Here is a 16,597-nt window from a genome sequence, read left to right on the forward strand (position 1 = left end):
GTTGGCCTTGTGACAAAGAGCGTTGTCCTGCTGAAAGGTCCCATTCACAGCTGGAATCATGGCTGACATAAAGGGGTTTCGTGATCAGGAATGACTTGCCGATAACTGAAAGTCATTTTGGTAACGAAAAGTGGACCTCCGATGGTTGATAATACGTAATATGATCCGATGAGTCCTATTTCACCTTATTTGCAGCAACAGTTTGTGTTTATGTATGGCGGGATCCCAGAGAAGCTTATGTTCCGAACTGGTACGAAATATAGCAGAGACTCCATATGTCATGATCTGCAATTTCGTAGTAGACCCTACTGCAGGCTGTGATTACGCTTACATGAAGTATTATTGCCAGTGATTATGAAGACATTTTTATTTCTCGTTTCCGTTCATTTGCGCGATTTTCCAACATGACAAAGCATCAATTCACACTAATGGAGCTGTTGAGGAATGGACTCATAAACATCGGGATGAACTACAACACCCGACCAATTCCCAGACCTCAACATTATTGAACACCTGGTTCTGGAGTTCAGACTCCAAAGCAGATATCCTCTCATATGTATACGGAAAGAAGTGCTGCACTTCATGGGAGGTGGTAGAATATTCCTCTGGAAACCATACATGACTAACACGCCTCCATCCCACGACTAATCAGAACTGTTGTTTCAGCTAGTAGAAAACGAGCCAAGTTAAGATGCATTTTCTTAGTATGTTTCAATATATTTTGATAACGCAGGTAATCTAAAAAATATTGAGCCTTTTGCGCACAAGATGGCACTTGTGTCCCAAGTCTCAGGACACAGGGGTTCCAACGGGTCAAGCCTAACGTAATTTGATAGTTGAAGCTAGTAGATGTGGGAAAAGTCTTAAAATTCCTATAATCGGATGTTGAAGATAAGTGAACTTTCCCCAAAACTGCTCTACATTTTAAAATTTTATTTTGATAAGGGCGAAAATCCTACGCAGGAAAGTGAAGACATTTGTGCTGTTTATAAACAAAATATGTTACGAAAACCAACAGTTAGACGATGATCAGTTACTTTCGTTTAAATGTCAATGTCCAAGATGCTCCTCACAGTGGGTGACCAATCATAGCAAAACTGGCTGATATCGAGGCAAAAGTCGAGTAAGACTGGCATGTAACAAATCATGACATCGCCAATGACCTAAATATCGATCACCAAACAATGTTAGACCATTTGGAGAAAGATAGATACAAAAAGAAGCTCGACATTTGGATGTCACATGATCTGACTCAAAAACATTTCTCGATTGAATTTCCATCTGCGAATCTCTACTGTAACGTAGCAAGCGATTTCTGAAGCGTTTGATCACAAGAGATGAAGAGTGGTTAACCTATGACAGCAATGTGCGAAAAATATCTAGTCTACGCGAGGAAAAGCTCTACAGTATAAGGCGAAGCCAACACTGATATCCAGCAAGATTATGCTGTGGACTTGGTGAGATTGAAAGGGTATCATGCATCTTGAGCTGATGCCGCCTGACAGTAAGATCAGTCGTTCTTTCAGAAAAAACGTTCCGGGGGGGTACTTCTGGTACTATTTTATTTATTATTATAGACATATTATTTTGGTCTCGTCCAAGGGGCACTCTCAGAGCTCAGGGGGGCAGTGCCCCCCAAAAACATGTCTAGAAGAAACACTGAGTAAGATAGACTTGGACCTGTATTGTCGAAAATTAGTGAGTGTATGCCTAGAAATTCAAAAGAAAAGGTTCAAACTGGTCAAAAGAACAGGTGTTGCATAACGGGCTAAAAACGTCAAACAGCATACATATTTTACGATCCGTCCGAAATTAAATTGAGCAGCTGTTCCCCTGGAAAGCGATGCCATCGGTATCACGATTCAGCGAACCATGCAACGTTGTACCATAGCTCAGCGGTCTAATGACGATGGATACGTACCCATTTTAGTCGTAATCGACAATGCCGTTCAATTAGCATTGTTAGACGTGTGGGATGTTGGCTGTGGAGGCCTATAGACCTATCTAACACAATACGGAAAATTGTGTGCACAGACACATTCGTGCTTTGTTTACTGTTAAAGTATGTTTTTAATTGTACCACAGTTTGCGTACTATCCTGATCAACCTAGACAACCAACGACGTTCGACAATATCAATGAGATCTGACCGTCCCACGTCTTGTAGTGTGTTGCTGGCTATACCGTCCTTTTCCCATCTTTGGACACAACTTCGGCAGCTTGTAAATCACTCGACAAGCTGCGCTGTTTCCGACATGCTCATTCCCAGTTATCTCACCATAACAAAGTGGCTCCAATCAAACGGTGATATATCGCCAGCATTATTTATTCTACACACAACCATCACACTGACTGATCGAGTAACATTCCTGTCACTATCCGACGAGCGGTCCTGCTATACCCTACATTTCAGCCCAACAACTTCATTCAAAAAGTAGCTGGTGATCAAAATGTTTTAGCTGGTGAGTGTGTATATACTACGTATACATAGGGGTGTTCGATAAGGCTGAGGACCTATCGAACTTCGGGAGTGAAAATTTATCGAGTTGTCATCGGTTACTCGAAACCGTTCGAGTATTTGAAATTATCGAAGTTTCGGGTATTATCGAAATTTCGAGTATTATCAAAGTTTCGGGTATTATCGAAATTTCGAGTATTATCGAAGTTTCGGGTATTATCGAAAGTTCGAGTACTATCGAAGTTTCGGGTATTATCGACATTTCGAGTATTATCGAAGTTTCGGGTATTATCGACATTTCGAGTATTATCGAAGTTTCGGGTATTATCAAAAGTAGTCATGAACAGTTTGGTTCCTTCACCTCTCCAACGATTTCTTCTTGCAGCCAAACTAGTCAAACAATTTTTTTCATCTGATAAGTTATTGCAAAGTTGTATTTGTCGAAATCATATGTAAAATTATTTTTTCTGCCTGCCCCGTTATTGGCGCAATCGGCAAAGTGACTATTAGTAGAGTAATGTTGTCTTGGATTCCAATTCTATTCGGGTGATGCATGTTTTCTCTTTCTCTCTTCTGACAGACTGCTTAAACCTTGTACAGATCTGTGGGGAAAAAGCTTTTCCTTCACTACATTGCTAAGGAGAGAAGTTTTACATGAACACTCTGCATATATGTAATACATATTATATACAACTATGATAACCTCGAATACATCGTTTCTTTCGAACACTCCCGAACTCTTCTAAATATTCGAGCGACTCGACAAATGCGTTCATATTGATATATTTCTGTATTTGCTGCTTTCAAACAATTCGAGTGTCTCGAAGTTGTCTAATGTTTCTTACATTTCGAGTGCCTCGAACACTTCGAGAGTCCCGAACATTTCGGGAGTCTCGATCATTTCGAGAGTCTCAAACATTTCGGGAGTCTCGAAAGTTCGATAATTCGATAAAATTAAAATTCTTTATCGATGAAACGGTTTTGAAATTTTATCGAATTGTTATCGATTACTCGATTATCGGAACAGCCCTACGTATACATACAGCCGCGGATCTAGGATATGATCAAGGTAGGGGTTAAACCATAGTTTGCTACTTTATCCACTGTAAAGAAAGTGGATTGAAGCCCATTTTATCCAGTGTATATCTGAGCGTCAAGGGGGGCTATAGCCCCTATAGCCCTCCCCTTGGAGCCGCGTCTATAATACATATATAAACCTGAAAGGTAACTTTAGTTAACTTAGAGCAGCCTCTAGTCAAAGACTAGATACCCCATTAAATCACAGGTCACCTATATATGAAACGCAAGATTCTCGTCTCGAAGCGGTATCGTGAAAGTAGTGTCTCATTTCGGAATGCTTAGTCTCGTATCTCGACACGAAAATCATCCCTCGTCTCGTGGAAAACGGTATTTATTCTAGATACACTATTGCAAATAGACACCAATGCAATGTCACATCAGCATGTAAATTCTATTTATTTCAGAATCTCAGGCATCAAGTTACTATAAACCAACTATAATGCGTTAGTCTCATTTGCAAGTTTCTTGCTCTAAAGCAGATTGGAAATACAGTATTTATTTATTTATTTATTTAGAGTTTAAGACACAGCCAGAACGTTATTTTACACTAGAAGCTAACAATGAATCATGTAACGAACTTCTGAAAGGATTGTTAGCCAAGCCCGATACATTAAAAGGATCATCTCAGGGTTCACCCAGCTTTTAGGAAAATCTCGGAAAAACTTCTATTAAGTTGGCCGGCAGAAGAATTGGAATCCTGGACCTTCAGATGGTATATAATCTAGATGCTTATCATACGACTTTTCTCTTACCATCTCCGCCTGTTCAAATGACTGGGGCGCGCACAGGCTCCCGGGATCGATTCCCGGTAGAAGATTGATGTTTGAACAAATTAGGACGGTTCTGATTCCACCTTAAACTATCAGTTCACGTCTCATATAGCCTCGGTACTGAACAGAGAAATTATAGTCCAAACCAACATGTTTATCCTGTACCATATGCATTTAAATTTGAATCGTGTGAAAACTTTATATTTTAGAAGAGAAAATGTACGAAAGGAAAAACGTACATTGAAAATATTTCAAAGAGACTTCTACCTACAAAAATTAATCCACACACTTCTATTCGTACTATAGACATGATATGGGAAAAATATTTTACAGAATGTAACCACAGAATAACGATATGGGAAAAAATATTGTACAGCATGTAATCATAGAATAACGAAACATTTAAGTACTCATTATTATAACATTTCTTCACATAGTGCCTAAACGGTCATCATACGTAGAGAATATATGCTACACAGAGCATATACCCAGAACTTTATAATCTTATTAATATACGGATTAAATTTTATGTTCACATTAATTCAAATGGCCGTTCTTCGCACGGGGAGAGTAGGTTTATGAGGGACAGTAGATAAACTGATATCGAGACAGAGATTTATATATCTAGAAGACACGAGACAGCCGATACAAGACCAACACAGACACTTGTATTTCGAGACGATACCGAGACGAGACCTGTCCCAGTGTCGGAAGTCTCGGTGTTGTCTCGAATATTACAACAGAAATTGCACATTATGTTATATGTAAGATAATGGAACGATTGCCTTTGGATGGTCGTAATCATAGGCGTGCGTATACATAGGAGAAAGGGGAAAGAATGCAACGACAATGTTTCAAACAGCACATCATTTTGAGTTGAGATTCAATATATTTTATTCTCTTTAAAGTCATTTAAAAGAATCAAAGACCATGTTGCAAAAATGTCCGGAAACTTATTTTGGAAAGCAAACAGATTTCAACTTCCCAACACTATTTTTCCACATAGCTTAAGAATTTTCCTGGCAAATATATGTTTAAATTGCTTTTGTTGTTTTACAGGAATTCTTCGTGTAAACACTACAAGTAGTACTTAGCAACTTTATTTTGGAACTGAGAATAAAATGTTAGGATTGGAAGAGTGTAAGTGCAGGAATTCCAGAATAAGATAGAACAAGATCATAGAAAGAAGAAAATCATCATATTATTAACCAGAGAATTGGTTAGAACTATCAAGATGTGAAGTATTATTACTCGTTTGTTTGGTTGATTGGGTTGGAATTTACCGTCTCTTTCGACACCGAAGAGATATGGACCTACAGTTTAAGATGGAATCCGAAGCACTCTAATGCGTCCAATTTTTTTAATTTTCTCACCTGGAATTGAACCAGGGAAACCTTTGCAAAAGGCGCGTGCGTTAGCCGGTATACTAGGGTAACCAGATTCTGCCAAGTGAAAAGTAGGACACAAACATTATAGTACATGATAGTTTACTGCGTCGGCAATACGCATGTTCTTATTTCGTTTAATAACATTAACCTTAAGTTAATCATTCATTTATGTTAAAAAGAAAAGTATTGAATAAAAGTAGTGAAGGAATTTAACACAACTTCAAATGGTTTGATGAATGACAAAGTGGTATATTTTTATGAACGTACAGTGAAACTTAGTGTCGGGCCAAAGATTTTTAAAAATCGATTTTCGGAGCGTGGGCGGAACGAGAGAACTTCTACTTAACTTGGTTAGCATCACTGTCTCAACTTGAAGTAGAAATATTTCCTACCTTACCAATATCTCAACAAGCCCTTCTCAGTAAAAAACAATGTATTATAAAGGAATGCTTTGTTGATTGTTCTCCTTTCCTGATCTTTTAAGGAATGTTCATCATTCAGAAAAAGAATGCCTGTGACTCAAAATGTGAATAAAGAATGAAGTATTAAAATATTGCAAATAAGTTAACTCAGGACATTTTAAAAAAGGACATTTCTCGATTTTCTAGGCGTCTTCGCAACCCACAGGATAGCTCTAGGACAGCTCTTTGGTAAACTGTACTGTACTTGGGTACGTCTGGTCACCCTAAGGTAGACCATAAAGTACTAGAGATGATTGATTATAGTTTATTGTCCCTTTTCGATACAGAGGACAAATTATACACGATTTATTGTTTAAGGTGGCATCTAAAGTAATTCGGAATTCATCCAAGACTTGATTCACCCAAAACAGAGTACGTTAGCAACTTACTACAAAAGTGTATGCAGCCTACATACGTTCTATAGTCGACAATGAAGTAAAAATAATAAATAGAGGAAATGTTACGGTGTTATATGATATTATTTATACATGTCTAATTTATCATAATTTATTCCGAGACTATCAAGACGAGACAAAGAGAAGATCGACATTTGACCTTTGAGACCGAGATCGAGATAAGTATGTTGATCGAGGCAAGACTGATATGAGGATTTTCGACTCGAGAGGAAACCAAGACTTTCGCTCTTAAACGACATCGTGAGTGTTACTATTCATCCCAGCGACCCCGAAAACTATTATCGGTTTAGACACTATTATCGGCTGTTTTACATTACTTTTACATGTCTGCTCCTCACTTCTTCCCCTCCCCTTGCCGAAACTGTACTAAAAACGTAAGTTAGGCAAGAGTCTACTCATGTTTCGAAAATCATCAAAATCAGTACGGTGGTCTAGGAGCTAGCGAGCAAGCAGCGTTACCGTACATTATTTTTTTTAATATAGATAGATCATTTGCTTTAAAACGCGTTTCAAACCACTTGTGAAGTCACAACACAAATCAAGTAATAGAGAGGTTCAGAATTAATATGATGTTAAGGTACTTTATGAATATAATAAAATGTCACCTCTTCTAACCTCACTTTCCTACACTTCTGAACTGTTCTATGCGTAAGCATGAGTCTTGAGCAAAAACTGTAAGGTTTTTCTTAATGGATTCACCGTCTCAATAAGTTATATCTCCGCCCTTTTTCCTCTACCAGTTTCAATTTCAAAACCTAACCGTCTTTTATCTATTACTTCAAATTTCAGAATGTATCAAATGAGGGAAAATTTGGAAATTTTATCATAGTTTCGAAACTCACTCGTTCTTATGCGGCATTCTTTTCCTTCCTTGTGATGATGCAAAGCAGGACAACCAATACTGAATTCGGGCTTCTTTTTTATGAAAGTTTTTGAAAATCGAGGTGGGATCAGGGTGCGAATTGGCGGGGGGGATGGCAGGGATTTCCCCCCCTGACAAAAATCTTTCCCACCCTGGAGAAGAAGAATTTTATCCCTGGCAGGGATAACTTTTCCCCCCTCTGGAGTATTTTTAAATGGACATAAAGATAAGATAGAAAAAGGGAACAATTCTTACTTTGCGTAGCTAACCTAAATATTATTTGAGTGAAAATTTATGAAAGATCTCACATCTCAACTGTTTTGTACTTGTTAGTGTATATATATATATATATATATATATATATATATATATATATATATATATATATATATATATATATATATATATATATATATGGGGGGGAGGACTGGGTGCGCATATGGGTGAAATTCATCCCCCCCTGGGAAAATTTTTCAATTCGCACACTGGGTGGGATAGTTTTAAAAATTCTGAATGTTATATAAGCCCCTGCAGCAAATGTTATTTCCCCTTGAGATGTAAATGAATTTATCACAGAGAATGGCCATAGAAGCAGCTTAAGAACTAATGCAAACTGTCCGTAACTACTCTGTGTTTCCGAACAGCCATTCTGGAGTTACATTTTTGTTAACAAGTACAGAATTCTTCAACAAATAAAGATCTTTAAACATACAGTAGTCACAGTTTTAAATAAATTTCACATGTAACATTCCATGAAGTTCAAGATTGATATCACATACGAGGAAGAGAAACAAGGTCTTTTGTCACCTGAAACATATCAATGAACTTACCTAAAATTAAAATTCGACCTATCTTTCAACATTATTATTACTATTATATTATTATTATTATTATTATTATTATTATTATTATTATTATTATTATTATTATTATTATTATTATTATTATTATTATTATTATTATTATTAGAGAGTATGGTGATTGAGTTGAGAGAGGTTTACGGTTGAGAATCATAAGGCAAAACCCAACAAGGGTAAAAGTAGGGCCAGCTCCACCGTACGTGCAATATGTGCATTTGCACGGGGCGGCTAATTTTGGCGGGCATCAAAAACCTCTTATAAAGTGTATAAAACTGAAAGGTATGAAAAATATATAACTTAAAACAAATATTTGTGGTTCAAACTTTATACGTTCTAACATACTACAATTCTTCAATCGATAGCTTTATTATTATCATAATTCAATGAATTCTATTTCCATTAATGCTAGGTGTGTTAAATCGTAGTATTTAAAATGTGCTCCTTCCAGGAAAGATGCATCTGGTGGCGGCCCTGCTGAATTTTTAAACTGTCCTATGGATGCCTTTGTGTTTGTGTCCCTGTCGAGCCTAGTAGGCCTAGTAGTAATAACAAGAATAAGAACGAGAAGAGTCGGAAGAAGTAAGCAGAGTGATAGAACCCTTGCTTCTGGTACTGAAGATCCCTGATTTTGTGTTTGTGGTGAACAAAATTGTGTCCATGGGTTCCCTAGTTTCTTCTCACGTTCTCATCAGGCCCATATCCACGGGATCATAAGCGGCCGCCCCCTAGATTTTTACTGCCCCCCTAAAATTTTTGGTAGGCTTGCAAATGAACTATAATATGGAGATGAACTATAATATAGTTGGATCAGCTCCCCTAACTTCTACCGGCCCCTCCTACATCTTCGGGCTGGCTACGGGCCTGGTTCTAACCACACCCATATCCACGCCACCCCTAAATTTTTGCTGCCCCACCCTAAAATTTTCACGGTAGGCTTGCAAATGATTATGGTGATGAACTATAATATGGTTGGATCGGGCCCCCTTACATTTTTGGGCTGGCTACGGGCCTGGTTCTAACTCCACCAATTCTTTCATAATAATTAAAAATATCATTAGTTATCCGCCTTTGTTAGCTTACAAGGCACAACCATGGGACGTAAAACTATTTCATGTTATTCTTTTAATTATTATTGGCTGCTCAATACTTGGGTCGCAGCATCCCGGTTTGAAAATTTAAACACATAACCATCCTATGTGCAGTATTATACAGCAGTGCTAATTTCTGATTTTTTTTTCGGGGGAGGGGTCTTCAGGTTCGTACGTTTCGTTGTCAGGTATCAAAGCAAAGATTTCTAGATCCTGGAGAACTCAAACAAACTTGGGGGGCATGGGCCTCGATATGAACGGTGTCCGTGGTATTATGTACAGTAATTAATAACATACAATATTTTCTTTCTTTTGTCGATAGTTTCACAAGTTAATAGTACAGTTTTATTGAAGACATATGGAAGTTCAACTGTGATCTCCGACTATCATGCAATTTGATCTCTGCTAACAAAGAGTTTACTACTCTGCATAGCACAGTTTGAGTCAAATATTTTCTTCCATACGTTTGTTATACTAATTTGAACAAACGTATTTTGAAAATAGCATTAATACACTTTCATTTTTGTCTATCTTTTACGAAATTTCACTAATCTCATAATTGCGATACAAAAATGAGACAATACAAATTCATATACGTCCTAAGATTTTTCACAGAAAGTTGATCATCAGCGAATAGTTATCTAATATTTTGAAAACGGCCAAACGAAATAAATATTACCATTTTATGGCCTACTCCTTACAACTACTCTTCAAATACATTACATTTTAGTATAATTTGTCGATTTATTGCTTTAAAAGTGCATCAATGCACCAGCGCATTCCGCATTGTTGTCACGCAGATGTTTAGATCGCTGTCAAAACCGTTCGGCCATGACAAAACATACACAACTTCCTGGTATCTCCCAAAATAATATATTTGCTTCTCTTTGTATTTGTGAAGCTATATTTTGGCCTTGACATTTGTAAAATCTTTTATAATGAAAGAAATTATTGATACTTGATCACTGTTCAATGTTAAAAAGAACTTCGTGTCAATATTTTAATATTTGTTATGCAAATCATACTCTTCCATGCCAGCAGAGGGCGTAGACATCGAACGAAAACTTGCGAAACAATTGAAGGCTTATCAACAATAAAGATAAAAGAGAAATATGAGATGTTAAACTTACGATTGAAGCTGCTTATCTACCAATTAAATTATCAATTTTCACGTGATGTTCATTGTTAATCTTCTTCTCGTTCGAACTGCCATTCTGCAATGTGGCCACTAAACACAAAACACACGCATATTCTTTCCAGTTTCCACTCACTCCACTACTGCAGATATTCAACAGGTAGGTATGCGTCTACGCGATGCGAGGCGGAGAAGTTAAGGCGGTAAGTCATTGAACGTCACAATGCCTCAAGGTATCTTCCAAGGGAAAGTGCCGAGACAGTGTTGCTAAGTATATCCTCCTATTAATCACTGCATTTTGTAATAATTGACAGCTTCATTAAACTTTATTTTTATTCTTTTACTGAATTTGTTTTATGACGTTTTCTTTATATTCATGTTGTTTCTTAATGCATTCACCTTATTTTTATTAAATAATTACATTGTTATTACGTTTCAACATGCACGTTTACTGATATTCAAATCTGTCCCATAAATTTTTATAATACAGCCGAATGCTAACAGCAGGGGCGTGATTTGGGGAAGGCAGGGGGCAGTTGTCCCGCTGAGTCTGAGGAACATGTGCTTTTTCATAAATTGTATACTATACTGTTAGAAAACGTGAAATTCGTGTCAGAGGAAAATCTTAAGCTTCTCCGCCAAAATCTGAAATGATGCTACTGGCGACACGGCATTAATACTTTCATTTTTGTCATATCTTTTAAGAAATTTCATTAGCGGCGTAATTGTGCATAAATTCTGCACTTGAAGAAATTTAAACAACTTGAAAAAGAATCAAAATAAAATCTTGAAAATATGAATCAATACGAAACTTAGCTCAGAAACGTCATTTGATGCTTCAGGGAAGAGGGAAATTGTCCCCCTGAGTTTCAAACAATTATAAATGTTAATCAATATCATAATAACATAGTAGGTCATAAAGAAAACCTGAAATTCTACCATACCGTAGGCTCTTCCACCACCAACCCCTTCCCCAAGAAAATCTGAAATGATGTGACTCACAGACGGAGAATTTTGCCATTTGTGATTATGATGTGCATGCTCTTGAATCCATTATGGGATCTAGCCCTACAATGATGACCAAATATCATTCTAATGCAATCTTTGATTATTTTTTGAAACTCTGTGTTCTAGTTGGTTGGATTGAAGTTAAATGTTCCTTTCAGCGATGAAGTTCTATGAGACGGATTTACAGCTTAATCAGGCCCGTCATTTAGGCGGAGCAATTGCCCCGTTGAGTTTGAAATACATGTACATTTTAATCAAGAAGTATGCCCTATAGTATTTACTAATAAAAAACGAAATTACATATATCAGTAGAGAGCCTTGCCCTCCTCAAGGAAAATCTACATAAAATGACACTACTAAGCTTACCGCATAATTCAAAGAAAAGTTCAAACTGGGAATCGAACCATAGGCCAAACGCGCTTCGCCAACCACAGTCATGAGGAAGCTCTTCTGCCTATCTTTGACTTTGTCTGCCATCTGGAAAGAATCGATGTAACTATTTGATGAATTGTTAGATTTACTCTACAGTTTTTCAATATGCGACGCTGCCACATCGTGCAATCCGCATCTTCAGATGAGGACCCGAAAGATATACAACTATTTTTTCGCTTTATTTTGACTTGTAGAATAGTGCTTTGTAGTTCGTGGGCGCCACTTTTGGAACACGCGATATATTTATTTAAAATATATGTTAGAAAAGAGTTGGAAAAGGTTAATAAGAAACTTACTTTTTAAATGTAATTCCATTATTCAGATGTATGTATCAAGTGTAAGAATTACGATCATTCAAACCCAAGTGTAGCTACATTAAACAAAAAAGAAACACAATGTTGCCATTTATAGCACAATCGGGAGCCGCAGTGGCTCAGTGGTATAGTATTCAAGCTGGTACATGGGGTCCCTGGTTCGATCAAAGCTCATGCCAAGTGAGTTTTGTGGTGGATAAACACCGTGTGCGTAGGTTTTCTCGGGGTTCTCCCGTTTCCTCCCATTTTCTTCATTCCACCATTTCATTCATTTCTCATCATCACCGTCTCCTTTAAGCTAACCCGCATAATCGTGGGAGTAAAACTCAAAAATTTCATTTCTTTTTTATAGCGCAATCATCACACATTTTCAAAACTAAATTTTCTGACACAAAGTCCTGTGGGACTTAAGCTGACCTGAGGATGATTTTAAATTAGAAATGTGCGATCAGTGCACAGCAATCATATTGCACATTTTCTTAGTCAAGAGTTCGCAATTTTTCCTTCAAGTAAATCTCCAAATGATCTCAAAATTTTGGGTGAATGGCACTATTATCTGAATTCCTTCAACGATAATACATCGAAGTACTGACCAGACCTAGGACTGCTTGACTTCATTAATTTTATACACTGAAAAAATATAGATTGAGTTTTTGAGGTCTCTATTTTTCACTACATATGCTATAAGCTATTTGTACAGTAGGGCTACTTTCAGTTTGATAATTCTACGTATTGAATGAAATATTACAAGGCCTCAGCGGAAATGATTAAACCCAAATATACTGGGTGGAAAAGTATGGAACATATGAGAGCAAAGAAAGTAAAAACAAATCATAAGGTTATGAACTCTTTACTGATTTTAGCTAAAACATGTGAAACAGTTAGACCTTCAGTTGCTAATGATAATGAAGAAAGGCATGCTTTATATTTGTCCTAGATTATGGAAGTTCTGTTTTTTGCTGATTTCCTCGTGATGTAGTAGCATAATAGTGGCCTCTAACAAAAATATTCATCGCTTAATATATCAAATACATGACAACGGATAGCCATAAAATTCTATTTTAAAAAAAAAGTAATTTAATCTGTTGTAATTCTGAGTCCAGGAAATTGTTTTTAGTTCAACATCCCACAATTATGTCTTTTAGGCTAAGGAAGACGGATGATTAAAGGAAGTGAATGAGTATGGAAGAATCAGTAGAATGAGAATGTGGGAGAAAACAGAAGTATCCCGAGAAAATAACGCATACAATGTTATCCACCACAAACTTATCGTGCCAGGGATCGAACCAGAAACCCCAAGCACCTAGAGTAAGCTCTCTACTATCAGGGGCGGATCCAGGACCGACTTCTGTGGGGGAACGGTGGGTTGTCATACTGCTACTTTTAAGGGCTCCAAACTTTGGAATGGGTTTTATTTATATATATAAAATAAGAAAGTTTCCTCTTCTGGGGGAGGCGATTGCCCCGATCGCCCACCCCTGGATCCGCCCCTGTCTACTACTGAGTCATTGTGGCCACTACACTCATAATTTGATTTGGTTTATGGAATGACGCCCTTTATTCTTTTATTTCCTAATTGTATATAATTCAAATGGTTCATTTGCATTTCAAAAACAGAAAATAGAAATCGTCCACAGTTTCACTTCTTTTTTTTTTTATAAGAATGTATATACTTACGAGCACATTCCATCACGGTTTGATTCAGCGTAACACAAAATTTGTGTTTTGGCTTGAGATAATCAGCATAGCAGTTATAATGACTTTTTGCGTTGCGTTGCCGCATGGAAATTTTGCAAAAACTAGTACGGAATACGGTTCACTGTCATTTAAAGTAACCGACGGAATGCATATACAGTATCAGAATGTGGTCACTGTGTACAATGATGCTTAGGTACATTATGGGATTGAAACGAGAGTCAGGGAAAAGAGCTCCGTTCTTTTTTTCTTCGTTTTTTTTTTTGTATTCCTCTTTTAAACGAGTTAACTGATGTGAACAAACTTTGAATGGCCTCCATTCATAGCAGATATAGATTTTTTAAAAGGAAGGTTAGCTCCTTCAATCAAATTTCGAGTTATTATTATTATTATTATTATTATTATTATTATTATTATTATTATTATTATTATTATTATTATTATTATTATTATTATTATTATTATTATTATTATTATTATTGAGTAAATCAGAAGTTGGTTGTAAATATTTACAAGATTTATGGTTAAAAGATATTAGTTGAAGATGGAAAAGTAGGCCTAATATCTAAGAAACTTATTTATGCAGACGGTATACATCTAGCTGAATTACGATTAATAAGATAGAAGAACATCCTTATCATGTAATCCTATGAAAGAGAAACACTTTCACACCGTATAAACTTTCTAACATATTTCACGTCGTATGCAAAGGAATTTAGAGAACAATGATATCAAATAACTGTCACACAAGCGCCAGAAGCTCTTTTTCCTTTCCTTTGTGCTAGTTGATTGAATGTATTCGCTCGATATCGGTAGGTCAGGCTTATACTCTTTTCTTCGGTTAGTTAGCTAGTTACATTGGAATATATGGTATTCCTTTCAACATCGAGACTATATAACGTTAACTTACAGTTGAACATGAAATCCGAAGTACATAGAAGGTCTCCCATACCGAAGGCACATACCCTAGCAATAAGAACCCGGCGGGAAGTCTTGCCATTAGACTATGTCTCTTTGGGGTATGAAAGAAATCTCCTTGTGCAAGTGGAAAATCACCAATCAGATTAGAGTTGTAAGGCATTAAGAATCTATTTTATGAAAAAGAGTAGTAATCAATATCTAAACGCGCTGCTATTCTTAGTTTGCACTTAGAAAGATCGAACTTATCTAATTACAAATACATCAATAAAATACGAATTTTGAAGGCATAATGTTGGAATATTTTCCACAGAAAGTTAATATTTGTACAAATTTATGGCAGTTCAAGATTTATTATTATTATTATTATTATTATTATTATTATTATTATTATTATTATTATTATTATTATTATTATTATTATTATTATTATTATTATTATTATTATTAGGGTTCCTGTCACCACGGCATGGCGCGTCCTCAGGTTGCGGGTCGAGGGGAAGGCCTCTAGATATAGAGGTTAGCTGCGAATATACTGAATAAGCAGTCGCGGACAGACGACTAGTAGTGGTCTTCCAGCTTGGGGTTTGGGTAAGGCTAACAACCTTATCCTGTAAAAAAAAGGCACTTGTTCAGAAACATTCTCAAAAGCCTCAGACAAGGACTGATTTATACGGTTTACCCAACATTGTTAGGGTCATTAAGTCTAGGAGGTTTAAGTGGGCAGGTCATGTAGCTAGAATGGAAGAAAGTAGAAACGCTTTCAAAGTCTTGGGTGGGAGACCCATCGGAAAAAACGACCATTAGGAAGACCTAGGCGCAGACGGAAGGACAATATTAAGATGGATCTCGCAGAGATTGGAATACAAAGTAGAAACTGGATGCAGTTAACTAAGGATAGAAGTCAGTGGAGAGCTTTTGTGAAAGCGGCATTGAACCTCCGGGTTCCATAGGCCATAGAGTTAGTTAGTTAGTATTATTATTATTAAAATATATGCTTCCGTTAGATATTTAGTATATGTCGTATACCATAATATTATTAAATATATGATAATTTAAATCCAATACCATAATTACGAGAAGTCTAGTTAGCAAAACTGTTTAACTCCCAAATTGGTGGCATTCAATTAGGGTTACCACCTTTCATCTCGAGGAAGCCCGGGTATATCAAGAATTGAAGTCATGTTAAACGAGAGCCATGCAAAACATTACATAAATCGTGAACAAGATGTAGGGTCTACTAGTAGGGCCTACTGCTGTTCACTGAATGACGTCCACCTAATTAGAAGGTCAAATTTCAATAGCAAATTTACTGAAGCAAGTTTACTATTAGGACACACATTTAAAACCAACAGCTGTTGAAAACTAGTCTTCCAAACTTTGTTTAACACTTTCCATCGAACTTTACACGAACTCAGGAACACTCGAACAAACTATCCATCTCAGTCGATCACCCTCACTACTACACAAGTCACTTCAAATGTTACATAAATAACTATATTTTCTTACAATTACAGATTTATTTTAATAGCTTAATACTTTCAAAGGGATTCCGTGTTTAGAATAATGATGAGCAAGTGCAAGATCAAGACCAAGACCCGGGTGGTCTTGGTCTTGGTCTTGGTCTTGCACTGGAATCCTTGATCTTGGTCTTGCACACCCAGTCTTGGTCTTACTTGCAAGAGTCTTACTAGTCTTGCTCTTAAGAAATCT

General features: G+C 36.7%; 1 protein-coding gene across 1 annotated transcript in view; it reads right to left on the minus strand.

The window, feature by feature from the left end:
- Cad74A (cadherin 74A) overlaps positions 1-10,714 on the minus strand; it is a 162,778-nt gene extending 152,064 nt beyond the window's left edge. Inside the window, exon 1 of the mRNA XM_081728719.1 lies at positions 10,513-10,714. The gene's annotated coding sequence lies outside the window, so the exon portion shown is untranslated. The remainder of the gene's footprint in view (positions 1-10,512) is intronic.
- Between the last annotated feature and the right edge of the window lie 5,883 nt (positions 10,715-16,597).

Source organism: Thermobia domestica, chromosome 10, assembly GCF_964235325.1.
Source record: "Thermobia domestica chromosome 10, izTheDome1.hap1.1, whole genome shotgun sequence".
Classification (NCBI taxonomy): Eukaryota; Metazoa; Arthropoda; class Insecta; order Zygentoma; family Lepismatidae; genus Thermobia; species Thermobia domestica.